This window comes from Lampetra planeri, chromosome 77 (genome assembly GCF_965212315.1).
Source record: "Lampetra planeri chromosome 77, kcLamPlan1.2.h2, whole genome shotgun sequence".
Taxonomy (NCBI): domain Eukaryota; kingdom Metazoa; phylum Chordata; class Hyperoartia; order Petromyzontiformes; family Petromyzontidae; genus Lampetra; species Lampetra planeri.
This window is the reverse complement of record NC_136182.1, coordinates 3443593-3457718: the sequence shown is the minus strand read 5'-3', so window position 1 is coordinate 3457718 and position 14126 is coordinate 3443593.

Sequence of the window (14126 nt, the reverse complement as noted above, 5' to 3'; positions counted from 1 at the left end):
ACGCTCCAGGCCGCACTACACCTGATGGCGAAGGTGTTCGGGCCGCCCTCCACGTGTCGCCACCAGTTCTACGATCGGCGGAAGGTGGCTGGAGAAACGACGCTCGCCTATCGCACGGCACTACTCGCCTTGGCGGACGCAGCTTTTCCCCGCATGGATAAGGAGGGGAAGGACGCCATGGTGACGGAGCAGCTGCTGGCGTTGGCCCACGAGTTGGGGGTCCCCATCAATGTGGCGGACGAGATGGATATCTGCTCCCTGGCGATCGCCACGAGCATTCACGCGTACGAGGTCCTCAAACGCAAGCCGGGGGTCGTCTGCAAATGGGCGGGGAACGCGGCACTGGCCGCCACGATCGCCGAACCTCAGCCAGCTGCGGATCAGGAGCAGGCCTTCGCTGCATCGCGTCCGGGGGAGTGGAGAACGGGAGGTCGTTCGCCCACACGTTCACCCCGCAAGCTGGAGCAACCGAAGCCTACGACGTCCGTCATCTGCTACAACTGCGGCCTTCGGGGTCACGTCGCAGCCGGGTGCCGGGCCCCGCGTCAGCGCGCCACAGGACCACGTCGGGACGACGACCAGGGCCACAAGTCATCCCAACAAAACCCGGCAAGTCGCGGCACCTCACACGTTCGGTCCACAAACACGGCACATTCGGGTCGCCGCTTGGCGGTGGGGGGTTCGCGGCTGGGTGCCGGGGGTTCATTTCGGCGAGGGGGGTCCGTACGCGGCCCGCAAGCAGTCGAGTGGTCCGAATTGGCCCACAGGATCGTGGCTGCGTCGGCCGGGTCGTCCGTGGTAACGGGGTTCATTGACGGGGTTGAGGTCCGGGTGCTTGTTGACACGGGTGCGTCGGCCACCATCATCTCGGACCTTATTTATAACATTCTTCCCGTCCAAAGTAGACCCCTTCTGCCAGTAGACGTGCCATTTTATGCGGCGAATGGGGGATCCCTGGGGATCATCGGCCAGATTCGGGCGACTATTTGCATTGGTGACATCAAATTGGCGGGCCCTATTTTTGTATCATCATCGCTGGCCGTTCCCTGTTTGCTAGGTACGGACTTTTTGTCCAAAATGCCCATCAAAATTCTTATAGATCAGGCCTGCATAGAGCTTCCGTCAGGTCGGCGGGTTGCGTTCTTGACGGGCCCTACAAAAATGCGCACGGTTTGTGCGACGGTGCAGGCGCTGGCAACTCACACTGTACGGGTGCCCCCGGGATCGCAAATGTTAGTACCCCTTCGGTTCAGGAAGCCACTCGAGGTGGGTGCGGAGGCACAGGGGGTGCTGTTGGGGCCGTCTAACAGGGCCAGAAGGGGCCTCGACTTAGCGGTTGCTCAAACCATGGTGAGAGGGGACAGTGAGCCGTTCGTAATGGTCCTGAATACGGGGTCGCGGCCGGCCGTAATTGCGCAGAAAACGGTGCTGGCTCACGCCGCGCCGCTACCCGTTGAGGAACGGCTCGTGGCTCAAGCAGATTTCACTGTCAAGTCGCATCCTCCAAGTGATGAGGGGACTGAGTGGTTGGACTCGTTGTGTGCCGGTTCTGCTAACTTGTCCGAGGTGCAATTGGGAGCATTGAGGGGTTTGCTACTCGAGTTTGCTGATGTGTTCAGCAAACATAAGTACGATATCGGCTGCACTGACCTGTTGCGCCACCACATAGCTACAGGGGACGCGGCCCCTATTCGTCAGAATCCCTTCCGGCTCAGCCCAGCCGAGAAGGAACATGTGCAATCGGCGGTTAATGATATGTTGGCGGCCGATATCATTTCGCCCTCTTCTAGTCCGTGGGGTGCTCCTATTGTTCTAGTAAAGAAACAGGACGGGTCCTTGCGGTTTTGTGTCGATTTCCGCCGCTTAAACAAAATCTCGATGGCGGATGCGTATCCGCTCCCCAGGATGGATGAGTCGCTGGATGCCTTGGCGGGAGCACAGTTTTTTTCCACACTCGATCTGCTTTCTGGATTTTGGCAATTGCCACTCGATAACGAGTCTAAACCTAAAACTGCTTTCCGGACACCTGGTGGCCTATTTGAATTCAACCGTTTGCCCATGGGCTTACATTCCGCTCCCGCCACGTTCCAGAGACTCATGGAATTGGTTTTGTCGGGCCTCCAATGGGATACCTGTTTGATTTATCTCGACGATATCATCGTCTTTAGTCGGACTTTCGAGGAGCACCTCCAGCGACTGAGAGCGGTGTTCCTCAGGATGCGTTCCGCTAAGCTTAAATTTAAACCGGCTAAATGTTTTCTGCTTCGGGAATCGGTCAGGTATTTGGGCCATATCGTGAGTCGTTCAGGGATCTCGACGGACCCTGCTAAGACGCATTGCGTCAGCTCATGGCCAACGCCAACCTCGGTCACGGAGGTTCGCAGTTTCATTGGTTTCGCCTCCTATTACCGTCGTTTTGTCAAGCAATTTGCCACCATAGCCAGGCCCCTGCACGCTTTGACGGCTAAGGGTGTGAGGTTTCACTGGGGGGCGGAAGAGGAGGCTGCGTTCTGCTCCCTTCGTGACGCCTTGGTGCAGGCTCCCCCCTTGTGTTACCCCGATTTCACACAACCGTTTTTGCTTGACACAGACGCCAGCAACACGGGTATCGGGGGGGTGCTCTCACAGGTGGTCGGGGGGGTTGAACAGGTGGTCGCCTACGGTAGTAGAGTTCTTTCCCCCGCCGAACAACGCTATTGCGTAACTCGTCGTGAATTGTTAGCGATTGTGTTTTTTACACAGCAATTCAGGCCGTATCTTTACGGCCGTCATTTTACGGTCCGTACGGACCATGCGGCTCTACAATACGCTATGCGCGTGGCACAGCCATCGGGCCAATTGTCCCGATGGTTGGAAGTCCTTCAGGACTACCAATTCACGACGATTTACCGCAAGGGATTGCGACACTCAAATGCGGACGCCTTGTCGCGGTTGCCTCCGTGCACGGACTGCACATGTTTGTTGGGATCGGCGCGGTGCAAACCCCCGGTCGCCGGCACCCCGGGAGTTGCGCTCGCCGCCACTGACACCCCGGGAGAGGACGCCCCCACGGGGAGGGATTCGCTGTTGTCGTTGCCCCTCGTTGAGTGGGGCCGTCTCCAGATGTCCGACAGCTCCCTACTTACGCTACGTCGGAAAGTTGGCGCTCCCGAGGTAGGGGAGGCGCGGGTCGGTTCCTGGGTGTGCAGACAGGGCCTTTTGATGAAGTGGGACAACATGTCCCGGCGTCACGTGCTCGTTGTGCCTGTTGCTATGCGGGGTAGGGTTGTTCTGGCAGCTCATGAACGGCTCATGCATCTGGGTTTTCACAAAACGCTCGCCCTAATCCAGCGAGACTATTATCGGCCGGGGATGGGTAACGACGTGGCGAATATTCTTAAGGGATGCGTAGGGTGCGCCAAAAGGAAACCGCCACCATTGGCAGCTAATCCACCGCTGCAATCCATTCAGGTTTCGCGTATAAACGAATTGGTAGCGTTGGACATCTTGGGGCCCTTTCCGGCTACACCAAGGGGAAATAGGTTCCTGCTGGTTGGCGTGGAATACTTCACCCGATGGCCTATGGCATGGCCGCTCGCCAACCAGTCGGCTGCGGCGGTGGCGGACGCCTTTGTCCAGGGTTATGTTTTGGACAAGGGCGCCCCCGAACGCTTGCTGACGGATCAAGGAAAGAATTTTTCGAGCGTTTTGTTGCGCGAGGTGTGCGACCTGTTGGGTACAAAGAAAGTGCGTACTTCCCCCTACCACCCGCAGACTGACGGGATGGTTGAGCGTCTGAACAGGACGATTACGTCTATGTTGTGCCAACAGGTCTGCGACGATCAGGTTGATTGGGACTTACAGGTGCCGGGGGTACTCGCGGCCTATCGAATGGCCCCTCATGCGGCGACGGGGTTTTCCCCATTTTTTCTTATGTATGGGCGGGAGGCCGATCCGGCCATGGACGTCCAACTGGGGATTTCCCAGCCACGTGCAAAATCTAAATTGGCAGACCACATCAAATTTAATATCGCCAAATTGACTGAAGCGCGGGAGGCGGCGAGGTTGAATTCGCGGTCGCGGCAAATTGCGAACGAGAGATTGCATGAGCGGAGGGTGCATACGCATGATTGGAAACCGGGCGATAAGGCCTGGCTGCATTGTCCACATGCACCGTTGGCTACGTCCCCCAAGTTGTTGAGACCTTGGAGGGGACCGGTGGAAATTGTGCGGGTTGCACGACCCCAGAGTATACAGATTAAATGGGGGAAACGCCGTTGGTATGTGCACCCCTCCCGACTGAAGCCCTATGCGGCACCGTGTGACCCCGTTCTGTGCCGTGACGACCGGGCGTGTGATGTGACCGTCGACTCGGGGAGGGAGGTGTCGCAGGCTGATCCTCACGTGTCTCCACCTGACCCACCCCCAGGTGCCTCGGGCTTGACGGCTGCTGACCGTCGGGAGCCTGAACCCCGGGGCACGCACGGGTCCTCGATGCCTGGCCGATGTCTTCCTGAACCGCCGGCACCACCGGACGTTCAACCGCGTCTGGTGCCGTACGACGGACCGGCAAGGCGGACTCGGGCTAGGGCTCAACAATTTTCATGAAGACGTTTTTTCTCTACACCGAGCTCGCCCGGTGTTCCCCTCTGCCGGGGTAATGTCCCGTTGTAGGGACGCTCGGAAAGAAGGGGACACCGCACGAGTCGAAAGAAAAAAAAAAAATTTTTGTCCATTTATTTTCCTTTCTGCATACACATTGCTATTGTCACTCGCCGGTTTGTATATATTCTATTGTCGCGGTGGCATTGGTTGATGGTTGCGGATGGTAGTGTTCGCGTCGTGTTGTGTTGTTACGTTAGTTGTTGTTCTTGTTGTTGTGTTGTGTTACGGGGCACACAGGGCGGTTTGTATATTTTTATAGCAGCCGGGTCGGCTGCGAGCTATGTGGTAGGGGGTGATGTAGTGGTGGTATTGACGTGCGCCGACTGTGACAGTGATGGATCACAAGGACGGCGCGGGGTGCGGGGTTGGGCACGCTTTGTGGGCGTGGTGTGGACGCGCGCGCCGGGAGTGACAGAGGACGGGGCGGCGCGGCGTGGGTGGTGAGGCACGATGAGATGTGGGAAAACAGGATCGTAGCCAGCGCCCAGCGATTGGTCGAATAAGTGGGTGCTCGCAGCGACGTCCGCAGGTGGGGTATAAAGGGGGACGCGCGAGAGCACTCGGGGAGAGTTACCCAGTTGAAGACCCGAAGACGGAGCTGAAGACCTAGTGCCCCGAGACCCCTAGTCCCACCGTCCTTGTGGGGACCGGGGCCCTGTGTGGCTCGGAGGCGAGGCTGTGGGACCCGGGGTCCGACGCCCCCGTGGGTCGGGCTGGGGACCCACAGTCGAGACGGATACCCCGGGCAGGGAGTGTCCCGAGTAGCTCAGTGGCGTTAGTCGCCGAGTAGCTAAGTGGATGTTGGTCATCCGAGTAGCTCAGTGGCGTTAGTCGCCGAGTAGCTAAGTGGGTGTTTGTCACCCGAGATACTAAGTGGATGTTGGTCATCCGAGTAGCTCAGTGGGCGTTAGTCGCCAAGTAGCTAAGTGGGTGTTTGTCACCCGAGATACGAAGTGGGTGTTTGTCACCCGAGATACTAAGTGGGTGTTTGTCACCCGAGATACAAAGTAGGTGTTAGTCACCTGTGAACAAGTTTGATAAAATAAAGAGTGTGTTACCCGTGAAGTCGTCTCCCGCCGAGTTACTACATTACACATAGAACAGTTCCACTCGATGTGGACGCTGATGCGCAGTGGCCCCGATGAGTCACTATCGGCATGGTCTGATTAAGGGCCCTTGCAATTAATCAACTCAGCCTCCCAACATGACTACCACTATGACGTGTTTACACACCACGAGGTGCAGTTTTCTCCTCTGGTCCAAGTGTCCATTCCCTCTACCGCACCTTTAGGCCCCAGGTGCCTCTCAAGAACCTCTATCAGCTACACAATGCAATCATGAAGCCTAGAAGCCTCACGCAACGCCATGAACGTGTGGTTAAGATGGTGATGGCTTTTATGTCCACACGTGGACCTCCAATTAGTACGGTTGGCTACGTATGCTTCAAAAGAAGTTCAACATACATACGTGGGCAGAATCAAACAGCCCTTTATGTTCATGCAGGGCGATGGATACTCACTTTAGTTTGGTAAATTTAGCATTCCACCCACTCCGAAAATGCAAATACGCACACTCCCACCTCCTCTGATACTCTGTAACACTCAGCTTGCTATCAAGGCCGATGAAGACAAAGCATCAGAGGGCCTCTGGCTCACTTTAACCATTTGTTCTTACAAGTGTTGTGTGGTTAATCTTGACACCCAGAGAATCTTGTAGAACCACACAGAGACAGAGCTTCTGGTAAGGGCTTGCGCCAGTTGTTTTATTAAGGACTTTTCTTCACACACGACTCCGTGTACTGCACGCTCTCTGCCTACAGTCCACACCCCAGGGGAAGGGTACAGGGGCTAGCACTCACACAGGCTACCCTAGCCTGGTGCTAATTTCCCCATATCCTCGGTCCCAACTTCAACTTCCCACGTTCCTGGCTCCCCGTAACACGTCACGGGTCCGACCCTAAATATCCCCGGGGAACATGACGTCACCGTCCCACCCGCAGTGCACGACGTCACTCTCTGAGGTCACTGCACCGGAGGGCGAGCGTGACGTAACGTCATTATTTACTACTCTACACAAGTAAAACTCTGGACCGGTTTTAACATTCAGTGTCTCACCAAGAGTCAGGCTTGCTTGAACCATTTTTTCAGTTCCAGCAATACTCGGGACCGGTTTTGACTTTCATTGTCTCATCAGCAGCAGATTCACCTTCATCAGGCTCAATCGAGCCTGACTCTGCCGCTGATGAGAACCTGAACGTTCAAACTCGTGTGAAATGTGATTCTCATCGGGCCCCAGGCCCATGGTGTAAACCAATGCAGCCTCCAGCTCTTAGCATCCAATCTGCCTCTCTCCTGGTTTCTCTGTGCATGTGCTATGAAAAGAAGGGAAGTCCATTTCCAAAAACGTCGCCTATTGTGCCTATTGTATATTTGAATCCAGTCTAAGCCTCACATGCTACGCTATTATGTATGACATGCTGAGTTAATTGGATGATGACGTTTTCAGATGGAGAGGGGGTAGCTTCCCTCACGTGAAAAGATTGCAGAACACTCAGTGCAAGAGAGAGACACAGACACAGAAACACGAAGACACAAACAATAACACAGTGACACAGAGACAAAGACAGAAACACAAAGGTGCAGAAACACATACAGTCAAAGAAACACCGCAAAAAAATACGAAGAAACAAAGATACAAACGCTTAAACAGAGACACGAAAACTGACAGAGAGAATCACAAAGACAGAAATACAGACAGATGCACAGAGACACAGATGTAGTGGAGGTGTATGTCTCCCCCTTTTGTTCTACTAACATGGTCCATCCGGCACTCAACCTGGATGCAATAACCCCTTTTTATTAACTCCAACACCACCACCACTCAGTCTGATAGTTGGGGCATCCCTAATCCTGAATGGCCAGGCGCATCGGAGTAACAAGGGGAAATAACACAACTAACGATTTACCACAACACGCCCGCACGGTTGTACGCACCTGCCATGCCAGTCCCACAGAGGTCCAGTCTGTGGTGTCTCGCTCTGAAGAACACGAGTAGCCAGGGCACAGCGTGAGCAGAACAGGCCCAGGGTGGAAAGTCATGGATGCGTGTGAGCAGGGGGTGTATGGAATCTGCCAAGGGGAGTCACGATGTCTCAACGCATACGACTGGAAGCACGCAGTGGCTACGAACGCCTGACAACCTGATATATTCAGCCAAGTGTCTATCGTTATGCTGACAATGCAGCAACGTGATAAGCTGCTTTGTATCTATATTACTGGGATTCCCCGCTCCATGTCCCATAGGATCATGGTTCCGAGGTTAACAGAGTTAGCCTAATAAACCTAATAAACATTGTACACAGTTACTACGGTTCGTTTTCACACTGGGACTCACTGTCACAAGTTCGAGTTCGATTTGATATCCTGGACCTTGCTGATCACTGTCCTCTGTTGCTCCTATATATCCTGTTACTGGCATCACTATCACTCTGTCTCTCCCCATATCCCTGTTAGTCTCTCTGTGTATCCTGGTGCTTCCCTGTGTCTGTTTCTCCATGTCTTCCTGTGCTCTGCGTATCTACCTGGGTCTCTCCATGTCTTCCTGCGTGGCTCTGTCTCCCTGTTTGCTGTCTCTCTGTCTTTGTGTATCTGTATCACAAAGTTGATGTGCCTTTCTGTCTTGCTATCTCAGTGTCTCCCTGTATCACTTTTTCTCTGTGTCTGATTCTATCTCGGTGTTTGTCTAACTCTGTATCTGCGTCTTTGTCACTGTCTCTGGGAGGAAGACAGCAACCTTCAACTGGTCCTCCTGTTAAATGAAATTTCTCAATGGGAAAGCTAATGCGAGGGAAGCTGATCATCACACATTTTTACAAGCCACCAAATGACCTCTGGCCCGATATGCAATGCAGCCTTCAGTGCACCCAACCGTCAACATTGACGACTTCAACAGCCAACACTACATGTGGGGGTATTCTAACAACAACACTGCACAAGGACAACTGTCAGATTGGTTCTCCATGCACGACCTAAACATGGTGTACAATGCAAAGCAGTCCGGCACATTCAGTTTCATCAGCTAGAAAGACTACTCGCCTCATCTTTCATTCACGAACCACAATAGCAATGGCCGACTGCTGATGCGCTCCCGACAAGTGCTGCCCATCTTCTCCCAATCCCAATATCGCCCAAGTTGTCACCCAGTTCTGCAGAAGGTGAGTGAGTGGAGTTTGTATGATCTTCCCCTGTGCTGCAGAGTGAGATTGAATGAGTAGAGTTTGTATCTTCTCTGTCTGTTATAAAGATTTAGAGTGGAGATTGTATGATCTTCCCTAGTTCTACAGAGTGAGTGGAGTTTATTTTCTCTCCCCATTCTGCAGAATATGATTGAGTGAATGGAGCTTGTATGATTTCCCCCTGTTCTGTAGTAAGAGTGTGTGAGTTGAGTTTGTATGATCTACCCCTGTTCTACATAGTAAGAGGAAGTGAGTGGAGTTTGTATATTCTACCCGTACGGGGTAGATCCGTGTGATGTAAGGACAAAGTTTAGCTGGAGGCATATTATATTTTTTGCGACATAGAATTGTAATATATGACTTACTGTTAGTAGCTCAGCATATTGGAGAGTATATTTAGTATACTGATATTGATGTAGTTTATATTTTAGTTTTTTTACGTGGTGGTCTGGCTGCTGCAGCACCTTACTTATAAAAATTCCTTCCCTTTATTACTGCTACTTCCTCCCTTTGTTGCTGCTTATCCTACATAATGCACGGGCATAATATGACTTTGAGACCCCCCCCACCTCCCACGCATTCCACAAGTAGTGACTAATCCCATATCTGCATTTTCCATAAATATGCTAAATTCCTCTTCATATGCAAATTCATTTGTCAAGGCGCCCTTCCCCCTCTAACCCAGCTTAAATATACGCTGCCAAGATTGGTGGTGCTCATTCAGACGCTGTCTTTCCGACAGACCTGTTCTTCACCTGAGGACGGCTGCTTGCGTTGTGGCCAAAACGTCGTGAGAATTGTATTTTATTATGTTTTATTTTTATTTTTTTATTATTTCCCTTCTACGTGACTACCGAAAGAACCAAGAAGATATTCTACCCCTGTTCTACAGTGAGTGTAGTTTGTATGATCTCCCCTTGTTCTACAGTGAGAGTAAGTTAGTGGAGTTTGTTTGATGTCTCCCTGTTCTGTAGTGTGAGTGGAGTTTGCAAGTTCTACCCCTGTTCTGCACAATGTGAGTGAAATTTGCATGATCTCCCCCTGTTCTGTACTGCGAGTGAGTGGATTTTGTACATTTCCCCCCATTCTGAATAGCGTGAGTGGAGTTTGCATGCCTCTCTGTTCTGTAGTATGAGTGTGTGAGTTGAGTTTGTATGATCTACCCCTGTTCTACATAGTAAGAGGAAGTGAGTGGAGTTTGTATATTCTCTCCCTGTTCTACAGTGAGTGTAGTTTGTATGATCTCCCCTTGTTTTTCAGTGAGAGTCAGTGAGTGGGGTTTGTATGATGTCTCCCTGTTCTGTAATGTGAATGGACTTTGCAAGTTCTACCCCAGTAATGCAGAATATGATTTAGTGAGAGGAGTTTGTATGATCTCCCCCTGTTCTGTAGTGTGTGAGTGGAATTTGTATGATCGTCCCTTGTTCTACAGTGAGTGGAGTGTATATGATCTCCCCCTATGCTAAAGAGTGAGTCAGTGAGTGGAGTGTGTATGTTCTCCTCCTGTTATAAAGAGTTAGTGAATGGGGTTTGCATGATCTCCCCGTGTTCGACCCTGTTCTGCAAACTGTTAGTGAGTGGATTTTGTACATTCCCCCCCCCGCCACGGGCCGGGGCACAACGCCAATATCCCTGCTTGCCACGGGGCTGGGCACAACACCAATATCCCTGCTTGCCACGGGGCTGGGCACAACACCAATACCCCCCCCCCCCTTGCCACGGATCTGGGAATAACGCCAATATCCTCCCTTGCCACAGGGTCTGGTTTTAGCTCACACGCCAGGGTGTAGTTTCGGAAGCAGGATCTGCAGGAGCGCGAGTTCATCCCCGCGGCGCCTGTGTTCAGGGACGACGACGACATTCTCACCACATGCTCGCCACGTGCTCTGCTCCAGGCGCGGGCCGGTTTAGGCCAGCAGCGAGTGGTGACGCAACTCTGGGATGTGGGGGGGAAGGGCAGGGTTAAGGTACCACGATAGTAATTACAATATTCATATTACTACTATAATAGCCCAGAAATGTGTGTAACGCGCGTGACGTCACTCCAGATGCCGCACCTCCCCCCTTCATTAATAATAAAATAATCATGAGCGGGTAGAGTTTTACACTCACGCGGAAGAAGGTCTAGTGGCAAAGTCGCTTCAAATATGACGTTTCTTTACAGAAAGTGACGGTCAAAAATAAATGTACGCAGCACCGTGCTACATCCGTACATGATGTAACTTCAAAAGAGCCCCCCCCCTCATTAATAATCACGAGCGGGTGGATTTTAACACTCCCGTAGGTCGAGCAGAAAAAAATATTTTAATGCAAATTTGCTTCCTTATTGAAAGTTAATCAAATAAATATATATACGCATAAAAGTGTATTTGGTGTCAATCTTTATTTGAAGTTTTGGTGACTGCAGGAATCCATACTCTGGTTCTTTCGGTAAAGTCATGTAGATAGAAAATTATCAATAGATCACGACGTCTTGATCGCAACACCAGCGACCGTCTTCAGGTATGGGAGACAAAGCTACTGAAACAATGTCTTAAACTGTATAGTCCTGAGATGGGTGCAGCCTTAGGGTAAGAGGGCGGGGCTAGAGATAGTCTGCCTGAGGCTGTGTTGTATTGTGAGCAATGGAAATCTTTTTGGTAACCCCTGCTATGTATGGCAAGGTGATGGTTTTGATTTGGTCCTCAGATGGTTGTCTCCCCATGGCTGGGGAGACAGCTTTGCGGATTGTACGGTCAGAATATCCATTCATCCTGAGGGCTTGGTGTACGTGCTCCAGCTCACTGGCTAGGTGGTGCTGGTCGGAGATGCAATGGGCCCTATGGTGTAGTGTTTTTATGAAGGAATTCTTCTGGGCTGGATGGCGGTGGGAGTCAGGCTTTAGATAGGCATCCGTGTGGGTGGCTTTCCTGTAGACAGAATGTTCCAACGAACCATCAATCTCTTCTCGATGAAAACATCCAGGAATGGTAACTTGCAATCCCTTTGACGGAGCGGTGTACCTTCTTTGTGAATTTTTGGAAGGCCATAAAATCTGGGTGGTCTAGCAGCAGAAGGTTTTAGAGAGAGCAGCTTGCTTGGTTCGATTAGAGAAGTCGAGTTAGTCATGACATTGTTGGTTTTCGTAACAAAGCAGTTGGTAGGATCTCTATTGATTTTGGCATACAGTGAGGGAAAAAAATATTTTATCCCCTGCTGATTTTGTACGTTTGCCCACTGACAAAGGAATGATCAGTCTATCATTTTAATGGTAGGTTTATTTGAACAGTGAGAGACAGAATAACAACAACAAAAATCTAGAAAAACGCATGTCAAAAATGTAAAAAAATTATTTGCATTTTAATGAGGGAAATAAGTATTTGACCCCTCTGCAAAACATGACTTAGTACTTGGTGGCAAAACCCTTGTTGGCAATCGCAGAGGTCAGACTTTTCTTGTAGTTGGCCACCAGGTTTGCACACATCTCAGGAGGGATTTTGTCCCACTGCTCTTTGCAGATCTTCTCCAAGTCATTAAGGTTTCGAGGCTGACGTTTGGCAACTCGAACCTTCAGCTCCCTACACAGATGTTCTATGGGATTAAGGTCGGGAGACTGGCTAGGCCACTCCAGGACCTTAATGTGCTTCTTCTTGAGCCACTCCTTTGTTGCCTTGGCCGTGTGTTTTGAGTTATTGTCATGCTGGAATACCCATCCACGACCCATTTTCAATGCCCTGGCTGAGGGAAGGAGGTTCTCACCCAAGATTTGACGGTACATAGCCCCGTTCATTGTCCCTTTGATGCGGTGAAGTTGTCCTGTCCCCTTCGCAGAAAAACACCCCCAAAGCATAATGTTTCCACCTCCATGTTTGACGGTGGAGATGGTGTTCTTGGGGTCATAGGCAGCATTCCTCCTCCTCCAAACACGGCGAGTTGAGTTGATGCCAAAGAGCTCCATTTTGGTCTCATCTGACCACAACACTTTCACCCAGTTGTCCTCTGAATCATTCAGATGTTCATTGACAAACTTCAGACGGGCATGTATATGTGCCTTCTTGAGCAGGGGGACCTTGCGGGCGCTGCAGGATTTCAGTCCTTCACTGCGTAGTGTGTTACCAACGGTTTTCTTGGTGACTATGGTCCCAGCTGCCTTGAGATCATTGACAATATCCTCCCGTGTAGTTCTGGGCTGATTCCTCACCGTTCACATGATCATTGCAACTCCACGAGGTGAGATCTTGCATGGAGCCCCAGGCCAAGGGGAGAATGATAGTTCTTTTGTGTTTCTTCCATTTGCGAATAATCGCACCAACTGTTGTCACCTTCTCACCAAGCTGCTTGGCGATGATCTTGTAGCCCGTTCCAGCCTTGTGTAGGTCTACAATCTTGTCCCTGACATCCTTGGAGAGCTCTTTGGTCTTGGCCATGGTGGAGAGTTTGGAATATGATTGATTGCTTCTGTAAACAGGTGTCTTTTATACAGGTAACAAGCTGAGATTAGAAGCACTCCCTTTAAGAGTGTGCTCCTAATCTCAGCCCGTTACCTGTATAAAATACACCTGGGAGCCAGAAATCTTTCTGATTGAGAGGGGGTCAAATATTTATTTCCCTCATTAAGATGCAAATCAATTTATAACATTTTTGACATGCATTTTTGGGATTTTGTTGTTGTTATTCTGTCTCTTACTGTTCAAATAAACCTACCATTAAAATTATAGACTGATCATTTCTTTGTCAGTGGGCAAACGTACAAAATTAGCAGGGGATCAAATACCTTTTTCCCTCACTGTAGCTACCATCCATACGAAGGTACTGAATTTTGTTGTTGTATATGGTATTATCCATGATGACAGTGACATTGCCCTTGTCGGCTGAGATGATGACATTATCATCTCTTCATAATAAACGTTTTTGGGTTAGATCACGTTATTTATAAATGTGTCGTAACCCTCCACCACCCGACAAGGCCAATCAGCAAATAAAGTGTCACGTTGACAAAAGACAAATAGTTCACTACTTTAGCCCACCGGTGTGTTGAAGAGTGAAACCACAACATTTACAATTTTTGAGAACGACGTTTCGCTAGTAATTGCATCCAGCAAATGATGATGCATCCAGCATCATTGGGCAATTCGCCAGCGAAACGTCGTACTCAAAAATTGTCATAAAGGTGTCGTTGTGAAAAATTGGGTGACTTTGCGTGACTTTGTTTTCTCAATGGGGAGTCTGCATGTTTCTCTTTGACTCCTTATCGTATATATGTTGAAAT